Source organism: Heterocephalus glaber, unplaced genomic scaffold (assembly GCF_053883595.1).
Source record: "Heterocephalus glaber isolate CG9 unplaced genomic scaffold, H.glaber_assembly_v1.0 deba00001504, whole genome shotgun sequence".
NCBI classification, from domain to species: domain Eukaryota; kingdom Metazoa; phylum Chordata; class Mammalia; order Rodentia; family Bathyergidae; genus Heterocephalus; species Heterocephalus glaber.
In genome coordinates this window covers 65,215,071-65,227,206 of record NW_028258324.1, presented here as the reverse complement: position 1 = coordinate 65,227,206, position 12,136 = coordinate 65,215,071, and positions in this window count along the sequence as shown.

Below are 12,136 nucleotides of genomic sequence, written 5' to 3'. Positions count from 1 at the left end.
AAGTTAAAAATCTTAGTTTTGTGTTGGAAGACTACATGAAACATTCCTGAACAAGATATTACGTGTCTGATGAGGACCTATTGAATGACAAGAAAATAAATGATAGGGTGAGTCTGGAAAGGTGGGGAATAAATCCAGAAAAGCTAAGGCCACAATACAGTAAGCCAAGTGCCATGTGCAGGTGCAGTTTCATAGAACTTTCTTTTTGCACAAATGGAAAATCTGAGATCTGGAGAAGAGAACTATAGTTGGGCTCACAGGAGTTGTTTACAGAGCAACAGCTAGAATTTGAGAGCTATCTATCTATCTATCTATCTATTTATTTATTTATTTATTTATTTTACAATCTATTGACTAAGAAATGAAGTCACTCTTTACTCCTTAGACTGAAATCTTTTGGCTGCATAGGAATAACATCATGATTCAGTTCATCTCTCTCTGCACTCTTATTCACATGCTTGTTTAAATATTATTTGTTGTTTTCCATTTAATTAAACATCTGGAGGCTGTTCAAAGTTTTCCTGATTTTATTTGAAACTAGCCTATGGGTAGATACAAATGATTGAAAACAGAGAAACGGTGTGGCTTTGGAGGAAGGCAATGCTGGCTAATGCTAAGAGCAGGACACATCACCCTAGAGATCCAGCTTTAAACCTGGTTCTTCCTTACCCACAGAAGGCCCTTACACAATGTACTTAGATTCTTAGGATCTTGGCATCAATAACACTGGAACAAAAACCACCTTCTTACAAGGTGCATTTGGAGATGACAGATAGCAAAGCTTACCTGTATACTCCTGACTTTCGGTAGTTATTAAATACATGGCAGCCCTTTTATATGGTGGGGGCTGGATGACAGTAAGATAGAGGAGAGGGAATGTATGGAATGTTCTCAGGGCCAGAAAGAGGAAGTATTTGATGTGTACCAACACATAGTGGGTAAGTAGGAAGGGAAGGGTGGATTAGGGTTTTTAGAATCAGTTCCAGTGGACCTGGTAGGTAGGTATGTTTAGCATGTGTCAGGATCCTCATTCTAGAGTGTGAATCATTTTCTTCCCCTTAGAGGTTTTGGTCATTGTGTTATTTCACTTAGTAGTGCTGCAAAAATTCTGAGAACTCAAAAGGGAATTTCCCAGGCTAAAACCTAAATCCTGGAGCCTGGATTCCATGAAAGTACAATGTTGACAGCTCTTAATAAATATTTTCAGCATCTGGATTATGTCAACTTTAACTGAATCAAAGATCTTTTATCTTGTCCATGTTTGCAGAAGAAACATTTTGTAACATTGTTTCCATGTGTCCATCTTTCATATATACATAGCAGCACAGATAATGTAAATCGCTTTTCTGAGAAGTAAAAATATTTGCATGTTTTTTCCAGCAGACTCCTCCTATTTAATCTATGTTTTTCTTAAAGTAAATACAAACACATTCTTTTCATTTGTAGAGTTCTTATGAGCTTGTAAAGTAATTTCATACATGAGATTTCATTTAGTTTTCCTGACAGTACTATGAAGTATGTATCAATACGCTTATTTTCTAGGAGAGACAACAACAGCTATGTTAAATGGGTTCAGGTTCACATAGCAGTGAATATTTGAGCCAGATCATCCGATGCTAAATTGAATATCACTTTCACTCTGTAACTTCTCTTATTTCCATCATTCAACGAAAAATGGTACATAAAGCATGTCTGTTCCTGTCTGCAAAGAATTTCTAATTTCATTTGGAATCAATGCACATGTGGGCATGCAAACACATACGTACACTGGAGTGAAACACAAACAAGAAGAAACACTGAGCTTATTCAAGTGCGAGTGGAGAGGGATGTAGCATAGAGCCGGCAAGGAGAAAGGTAGGAAGAATATTTTGAGAGGGTAGAAAACCAGTCCCCTGCTTTGGCTAGCTGCCCAAGTCACCTCCACCGCCAGGTGCGCTCATCTGTAAACATTCCGAGAGGAACAGGACATTGCATTCTTGGCTGCAAGCAAAACTTGCAAATGAATCATCTGAAAATTTGAGGTTGGAGTAAGTTTTCATCAGATTAGAATGACAGATATTCACATCCACTGGCTTTCTGCTGATGAAGTAGCGCAGTCACCAGATCTATGACATCTGCCACCTTTCTGATTCTGCTACCAGGAGGAGGCCTTCTCCTGACCAGGCATCAACAAACTGAACCTCCACTTCCTGGAGTCAGGCGGATGAATACAGTGGACGGTGGGACGAAGGAATGAACACCGAGTCGGGATTCCGAGTGGATTTTTGTCTTAGTTTTTGTGGCACGGTACAAGTGAGCTCTTTAGAAACTTGTTTTTCTTCCCCACACTCCAGCTTCCTCAGCTGCAGGGTGGAACCCACAATACCTACTCAGCCTAACATTTACGTTAAAAAATAAGTGAGGTGCCATATAAGAAAATGTCCTGAAAATAATTTTGAAATTATATGAATTAACATATAAAGGTACAAATTACATAAATACACATCATATATGCATATATTATATTATATAAGGATTTCAAATGGATTCTTTTTATAAAATCCCCTCCAATTTTCTCTTGCAACTTAGCAAGCTACTCTTTTTAAAATATGTTTTTGACTTTATCCTAATCCCCAAATGTTAGATATACACAGAGATAGTTGTGAAAATATAGCGTGCAAAACGTAACAGATCGTTTTCCTCTCGACCTGCTCTTCAGTGAAGCTGTTGCTTGTCATTTTAAGTGGGGTTCACTAAATTAGGTGGGCATTTGTGTTCCTCCTGCATATGTGGGTTAGTGTGGAGATGTAGTGTGGGAGTCCGTGAGGGAAAAGCAGCAAGTATGGACTGAAGAATATCACTCCCAGAAAACCTGTGAGGGTTACCTGATGATAACCATGTAGTGTGTGACCCTTTAATCTCTACCACCATGTTATTCCAAGTGTGCTCTAGGTACCAGTAGCATGGGACATCACCTGGGATCTTTGTAGGAATGAAGATGCCCAAGGATTTCTGCAGACCTAACAAACTAGCTCCGATTTTAGCAAGATCCCTGGGCTGGTATGCTACAGTTTGTGACTTAATAGCTTTAGAGGCAATTCCAGCTGCATTATGACATTTGATTCTGCTAAGAACAGAATTACTAATACCTTGTCATTCTTTAAGCCCATTTCCCATTTCCATTCACAGGATACTACCTCCTGGCTCAGGAAATGACACAGGAGCTGACAAAGAACTGCTTCCTTCTGTGACACAGTTGAGTCTCTGCCGGAAAGATGACACAGAGACTTCCCATTTCATACTTTTCATTTTTTTATGTGGGTAATTGATGTTTTAAATGATCCCAGACTTTCAGAAATCTTCCTGTGGATTTATCCATGGCTAATCCCATTATCAGAACACCATTGTTACAGGTTGCTGCCCCTGGAATTGCTCAATCTCAGTGGCTGATGGCCTTTTCTTCAGTCTTGAGGCAGCACATGGAGGTCCACTCAGAGCAGCCTCTGCTTACACTGAAGGCTTGCATCATGTGCTCACCAATAGTGCTTGAGATATGCGGCTGAATGTTCTCAGCACTCTCTTTCCTCACAGACTTCTAGAGTCCTCCAGAAGAGATATTTGTCATAGCACTAAGCAGGTTGGTAGAATTGGTAGAATTGAGAATTTGGTAGTGTGGTTAGAGAAGCTTTCTCCTCAGTGATTTATTATTGCTGAGGACTATGAGATTAAGGACACTCCACTGAAAATAAAATGTGTATATGGAGGGAGAAAAAGGAAAAAAAAAGAAGGAATAATGACTAATGAAGATAGTAAAATTGTGCTCTGTAGCTTCTGGTCATATCAACAGTTCCAACATTAGAGCTATTCAGAGATGAGACTTTTATTATGGTCCTTGAAGTCCTCAGGAGTGAGCTCAACTGGGAGATCTGGCTGTACAATGTCTCATCTTCTTTCTGTTTCCCCTACCATGTAGTACAGAGGGCAAGAACTAGAGAGCTGTAAAGGGAGACACCCATGGACAATCCTCAGTACATAGCTTCACTCAGAGTCACTCACAAAATGAGAATGAATCCCCAGATGGTTGTTTCCACTTGATTCATGCCAATGAAAAATGGCTTTTCTTTTTCCCATACTAAATCTTCTATCACGGAAACTCCAGTCACCTTACAGTATACATTTAACTCTTGTGCTGTTACTCTGCCTATACACAGGTGCCTACAGGTTTACTTGCAGTGTACTTCCATCCTCAAAAACTCTCCCACCAACTCTGCCTTTTCAAATACCAGGCATCATCCAATGCAATTCCTTCTGGTGCCTCCCTTGATAAATAAAACAAAACTACATTCCACAGCTCCATGTCTTACTAGACTTATTTGTATAATTGGAAACCTCTCCTACTGGGCACATATCAATCTGTTTTACTAGATTATGTTTTACTTGTTTGTACAATTTTACAACCTCCTATAGTATTGATTTCCTACTCATTCTTAAACATACAGGTGCCATAATAACTCACCACTTGAATGGGAATCTCTCTCAAATTAAGGAACATCAGGCCTGCTTCTGAAGTGTGGAGTTGGCAAGTCATAATTATAACCGTCAAACCCTGTAGGCCTTTGAGGTTGCCTCTGCAGCCCAGGGCTGTAGCCAAACCTGTAGGACTTGTTCTTCAGCCTCCATGAAAGGAACACTTCACTTCAAAAAAGGGACCCGCCCTTTCTCACTTTATAAAGCCCAATGCTTTGCTGGACTTGTCTTGCTGACAACATGGATAGTATGTGAATTTTTGGCACAAGTGATATCAGAAAGAATCATGGAAATTAAAAGAATACATATTTTTTTCCACAATAGACATTTATTAGGAAGCAGACGTAAGAGTGAAACAACAGGGCTGGGGATTTAGTTCAGTGGCCCCGCGCCTCCCTTACAAGAGCAAGGTCCTGAGTTTGATCCCTGGTACAAAAAAAAAAGAAAAATGGCATGGAAGAAATTTGGAAATGGTGTTAGAAAGAGCAAACTATTGTGACTGCAAGCAGAACTATCCTGAAGACTACAGAATCACATTCACACTAGTCACATTCAAGGGAGTTTGAGGTAGGAGGATTACAATTTTGAACCTAGTATGGGTAACAATGATTTAGGGAGACCCTATCTCAAAACTTTCAAAAGTTAAGAAAACACTGGGAATGCAGATCAGTGTAAAGGGCCGAGATTGTATCCTTGATACTAAAAAAAAGGTCACATTCAGAGAAAGGGACACTAAGACCTCTGATTGAGGTGGATGTTGTAAGGGTCAACACCTAAAAATAGATGCATTAGGTTCTTGGGTTGTCTTTGGCTCTAAGTAAATATTTGAAGGGCAGACATACTTTTCAAAACCTAGACTTGGTTGATTTGTGTCCAGAGGCCATAACAGGATTAATTCTTTTAGCAATTAAACAAGTGAAAAGAAACTAGAATGACACAGATTACAAATCAAGTAAAGAATAGTTTAAGGAAGAACATTATGTGGTATAGATTTAGGCTACTGGGAGAAATAGGGGTTCCCTCTACAGAAGCTGTAAACTACTTTTTGACCCCATGGGATGAATCAAGCATAGGCAGTAGAGTTTCGATGCTTAAGCCAGAGTGAGGTCACCTCTCCATGCTAGCTGGCTTTGGGAAGGTTGGTCAGGTTACTTGGCCTACTTGTGCTTCAACTACCCCATTTCAGAAGTCAGGAGGTACTGTATCCATTGGATGAGAGTTGCAAGGACACCCTCCATGAGTTAACAGGAAGTGCAGCCATCCAGTGAGCTAACAGGAAATGCAGCTAAAAGGAAGTGAGCTAAAAGGAAGTGAGCTAAAAGGAAGTTCAGTCATCCAGTGAGCTAACAGGAAGTGCAGCCATCCAGTGAGCTAAAAGGAAATGCAGCTATCCAGTGAGCTAACAGAAAGTGCCATCATCCAGTGATAAGTGCAAGAGCTCCATGAGTTAACATATGTGAAAGGCTTGAAACAGAGCTTGACACAAGGCTCTGTATGCGTAGCTCCCTTTACATTATTATGTCTGCAACTTTCTCCAGTTCAATAATTCCATTTTTAGATATGCTCAGAGATCCAACAGGCATTATTAGAGTGACGACAAATGCATAAAGCAACATTTTTATGGAAAGCATAGCATAGTGTATTCTAAGTCAATTTACACATTATTTTACGTAATGCTAATTTATTTCATGAATATAAACAACATATTTAATATATTATTTTTTATATCCCCTATGAAATGAACACTACATTTTTAATAACATCATCAGTTGAGTATGTGCATCCTGATTTAAGTGGTGTGAGTGTGAGCACATGTATACTTAGGATCAATCACATCCTTAATCTCCTCCTACTACCCTTTATTTTTAAATAAATAGGCAGTAAAGGTTTAAAGAGCCTGTGAAACTTTCTAAATTACATAGCTTGTTTAGAGAACTAGGATTTGACTTCAAAGTGCTGGATATTTCTTACTAACTTCTAAAGCTGTAACAAGAGCAATATAAACAACAAAGGAGAATGACTAATAGAATGTGAATTGTGTGATAATGTAAACATTTAATGTCTACATGTAAGTCACAAACCAAGAAAAATATCTCGCAAAGCATTAATGTACTAAATACTAAACATGTGTGGTTGAACATATTACCCATATACATTGTTTGTGGGCAGATATCAACATTGTTCAGCTTTACTTTTATGTCCTATTTGGAAATAATTTAAAATTTCCAAAAGGTTGCAATAATAGTCCAATAAACCTATTGATTTTTTTCACAATTTTTCAGTCAATCCAAACCGTGCCCCCCCTCACCCCATTACAGTAATGGTCTAGTGTCAATTACTGCATTTAGTTGTCATTCACACTTGCTTGGAATGTTCCCAATTTTAGCACTGAAATTCCTAAGCCTGAAGAAACCCCTCTATCTAGGAAAACTGGTACAATTAGTCACACTGTGTTATCTCTTTGGCTTTCTTAAATCTAGAACTTTCCCACACTCAATTTTTGTATTTTATGACAGTTGACCTTTTTGAAGTTATAGGCTACCCCATCTTACTTGTTTGTTTTAATATAATGTTCTTTCTTTTGAGTTATCTGATGTGTTTTCCCGAGTAGACTGAAATTATACATTCTTGGTCAGAATGCTTTAACTGTGACATTGTCTTTCTTGTGCATTACACAGGAGTACACATGATGCCTAACTTTTTGTCTTAGGTGATAGAAAAGCTTTATGTCTTTTGCTCATTCAGTGATGATATCGATTTCTCAACTGTATAATTAATGTCTACGTTTTTCTCCCTTGTAAATACTCAGCACTGTGCAGGAAAATATTTTAAGATCATGCAAATATCCTATTCTCAAAAATGTTCGGTAGATTTAGCATTCTTTGCGAATTCTTGATTGATTCAGTCTTTACCATGATGGTTGCAAAAACTTGATTCTTATTTAGAAGTTTTGGGAAAATGAATAGAAGAAAAAATATTTAGAAAAGCTATCAACTCATTACATTCTTCAATGAGTATGACATAATTTTGATGTGGTAATTCTCTTGCTTCTCATGAATGTGAACATAATTGGAATCAAATTCTGATGATGTGATGTGATTGTGAAACTTCCACACTCCTTACACCTTTACCATTTAACTTTGTCATTTTGCTCTAAGCAAGAGACCCTGTCATGTTAATTAATGACTATATATATATTAGTATGACTCATAAATGTCATTTTTCATTATTTTGTTACTTATTGCTGTACTTGATTATTTTGGTGTACAACATTGTTTCATATTTGGCTATTGGGATCCTCTTTAGTTTCACTCCTGTGTTATAACAAGATCCATCTTTCTTTCCTCCACTATTCTTTTTTGTCTTCTAAATTTTTCAGTCTTTCTCTTCCTTCCTTCCTTTCTTCCCTTCCTTCCTTCCTTCCTTCCTTCCTTCCTTCCTTCCTTCCTTCCTTCCTTTGGTCCTCTTCTCTACTCTCTCTTTCCCTCCCATCTCCCCCCTTCCCTTCTCCCTCTCCCTCTCCCTCTCTGTTCATCATCTATTTTTCCTTTCTTTCCTTTTCCTCCTAATGCATATCATAGCAAGAAGGTCCAGGCTCATCTCTTAAATTGATCTTCCCCAGCTCTGGAGTCAACCATATCTTTGACTTCTCAGTTCAGGTTGGTGGGAGATCGCATTAGTAATGCACTAGGTATGTGCACTCTCCCTGGTGTATGACCACTACAGCCAGTGCTCTCAAATACAGGGGCAGGGGCAGGGATTTAGCTCAGTGGTTTTGCTGCCTGCTGCGCAAGTGCCAGGATCCAAGTTTGATCCCTGGTACCAAAAAAAAAAAAAAAAAAAAAAAAAAAAATACAAGGGCAAATACAGAGTGCACATGAAAGAATGGTTCTCCAAGTTTAGAGATAGGATAATGTCACATAATGGAAGCCACTTGTGGAGAGACAGGATGTTTAGAGTGGAAATTAAGCTCTTGTGTGAGATGTAATTTAGAAAAATTCATTTATGTGATTGTGTGGCTCCAAGTTTTGTCAGCCCCTCAGATTTCAATCTAAGTGTTCAATGTGCTGTTCATTGTTGACAGTCAGTGAAGGAAGAGAATTACAATTTCAATAAGGAGAAACCTAAGTGATAATTTGTTGTCATATTTTGAGAAACTGTGAATAGGAATTGGCACAGTCATTTGGTTTAGCAATCTCTGGCTTTTTTGATTGCACATACGAAGAGTAAGAAAATGCTTAAATGTGCTTCCGTAGCTCTATACTAAGAATTAAAAAGGGTCAAAGTCACTATCTTTGAAGAGAGTGCAGTTTTGTAAAGTACCGGATCAAGAGTCCAATGATTTTATCATGCATGTCTAATATGCATTTCTCAATCATTGAAAGAATGCATACACAGCATATTTACTTTCAATATGCTTAGTATTTAAATTTCTTCCAAAATATAACAACTATACTATTACCTAGTATCTTAAGAGATTATACACATTCGGCACCATCTGCTTGCTAATGGTCCCAAAACAGTGACAGTAAGTTCATATACCAAGTGCTCTTAAAGGGAATTACTTTTTTAGTGAATGCTTGTCAGTTATGAATAAATCTTGTAAGAAAAGAGAAATGATTTTTTCTTCCCTTTAGTAGTTTTTAGTCAGAATGGACCTCTATAATGAAAGAGATTAAAAACAGAAAAAGAAAATCATCCTTTCTCGTATATTAAAATAACATCTGGGGGTCTACTTTACAGCTATTAATCAGAAATTTCCTAGCAGATAGGAAAAGTGAGAATAAAGTAGAAAATAAGAATTTAAGAGGGGGCAGGGATTTAGCTCAGTGGCACTGCACCTGCCTTGCAAGCGCAAGGTCCTGAGTTCAGTCCCGAGCACCAAAAAAAAAAAAAAAAAAGAATTCAAAGATTTAGGTTTTGGCTCTCATTCTCTTATCTCTTTTCTCTCTCTCTTTCTGCCCCCCATACCAATGACTCCTTTGTATACAGATATATGAATATTTGAGCACTACCAACTGTATAAACCTTTCAGACTTTATGTCACTAAGATCTCAAATTACAGTTTTATGTTTACAGAACAAATTTCTATAGCAATGTTTCTTAGCCCTGGTGGCACATTTAGACCACCTGGGGAACTTTTCAAACCTACCCATGCCAAGTCCCCACCCAAGAACAATGAAACCGGAATCTCTGGGGGTAGAACTTTCATGAGTCTCAGATGGTTCTAACATGGAAAGAGTTTTGAAACCACAGGCCTGGGGGTGGGGGTGGGGATACACTACTCTTTCCACTGATAGCATTCCAATTGTTTTAGTGCTTGTGCTTTTCATTATAAAATATAAAATTAATATTCTTGCTCATATTTCATATTCTTTCCATGTTTCTTAAATCCACTCAAACTCTAGGATTCTCATCAAGCCATAATCATGAGGAGTGCAGCAAAATATCAGAGCATGAAAGGCAGTGGCATAACTGAATAATCTCCACCCCACGCTACCTCCTCGCCTTTCCTCTCTTTACCCTTATGATTGAATGTAACTCATTTAGACTCTAATTTTGGTTAGTTTTGTTGAATTAATTATAATAAAGTGATGGCTACAAATCTCAATCTTCAAAAATAAAAGCACTTTGAGAGTAACCTAATTGAGCTTTTAGATCTAACTTTCAATTCATAATAAATATGAAATGGCAGAGGAACAAAATAAGCATCTATAAAAATTTTAGACTAATTCAGAAGGTGTACATTTCATAGTATAACTAAACTGTCTCCTCAATAAATCATTATTATGAAAACAAAACAATAAACAAAATGAAATATTGTTATGACATTTAAAGAAAGAATGTTTTAAATTAAAAGAAATTTTCCAATGATGAATGTCATTATATTGTATACCTAAAATGTACCAATTATTAGAATGAATAATTGATAATGTAAAATAGGAAGAAAAGGTCCAAAGGGGTAGGCGTAGTGGGAGGGGCAGGGGAAAGGAAAGAAGGGAAAGGAAAAAATGATGAGAAATGGAAAAAATGGAAATAAAGTCTATGTAAGTAGGGAAGGGTGGAGGGCATGAAGGGAGGGCTAGGAATGGGGAAAAAATAAGAACCAAGATGCATTATGTAAAGGTACAATTCCCAATGAGAAATGTAATTGTGTTGTATACCTACAATGTACCAATAAAAGAATTCAATACAAAAAAAAAGAAATTAAAAGAAATTTAAATACATAATAATAAGAAGCAGTACATGGACCTCAGTAAACTCCCAGTTGGACAAAGCAGGTATAACTGAAACTTTTACAACACTATGGAGAATTTGAATATGGTTTGTATATTAAATGATGTTATGGAGAGATTCTGAATTGTGTTAGGTGTGGTAATAGTATTGCGATTGAATAAAGAAATGTTCTTAGTTTTTGGAAAAGCAAAAAAAATACAAAATATCATGTTGTCTATAATTTACTTTAAATTTCTTGAGGCAAAAATAGATTAGGCACAGCAGCTTTGTAGTATAGTTTCAAGTTGGGGGTTGTGATATACCCTGCCTTGTCTCTGTTGGCTAGAATTGCTTTTGGTATTCTAGGTCTGTTCTTGCTCCAAATGAATTTTTGGATTGTTTTCTCAAATTCTGTGAAGTATGTAGCTGGGATTTCAATTGGGATTGCATTAAATCTGTATAGCAGATTTGGAAGTATGGCCATTTTCACTATGTTGATTCTTCTTACCCAGGAGCAGGGGATGTCTGTCCATTTTCTGATATCGTCTTCAATCTCTCTTTTCAGAGTGCCATAGTTTTCAGAGAAGAGGTCTTTGATTTCTGTGATAAAAACAGCATGGTACTGGCAAAGAAACAGACCTGAGGACCAGTGGAACAGAATAGAAGATGCAAAAACAATGCCAGACACTCAGCCACCTCATCTTCAACAAAGGAACCAAACACCCTCACTGGAGGAAAGACAGCCTCTTTCAGAAATGGTGCTGGAAAAATTGAGCTTCAACTTGCCAAAGAATAAAACTAGACCTATATCTCTCACTATGCATTATAGTAATATCAAAGTGGATTAAAGATCTAAATATTCAAATAGAAACGCTGAACAGGCTGGAACACAGGTTAGGTAGAACTCTTGAAGACATTGGTGTAGGGAAAGATTTTATGAACAAAACCTCAGTTGCCCGTGAACTAGCACAGACAATCAACAAGTGGGATCTCTTCTTATGAAAAAGCTTCTGCACACCAAGAGAAACCACCAGTAGTGTGAAGAGACAACCCACAGTGTTGGAAAAAGTTTTCACCTGCTGTTCCTCAGACAAAGGTCTACAATCTAGAATCTATAAAGAACTTTTAAAAATCAGACCTCCCAAATTTAAAGACCCAATCCAAAAATGGGCATCTGAAATGAACAGACATTTCTCAGACAAAGAAGTAAAAATGGCAAATAAACATGAAAAAATGTTCAACATCACTGGTCATTCGAGAGAGGTAAATGAAAACAACACTGAGATTCCACTTCACTCCAGAAAGAATGGCTGCTATCAAGTGCTATCACTCCAGAAAGAATGGCTGCTATCAACAATGGCTGAAATCAACCAATAACACATCCTGGCGGGGCTGTGGGGAAAGAGGAACCCTG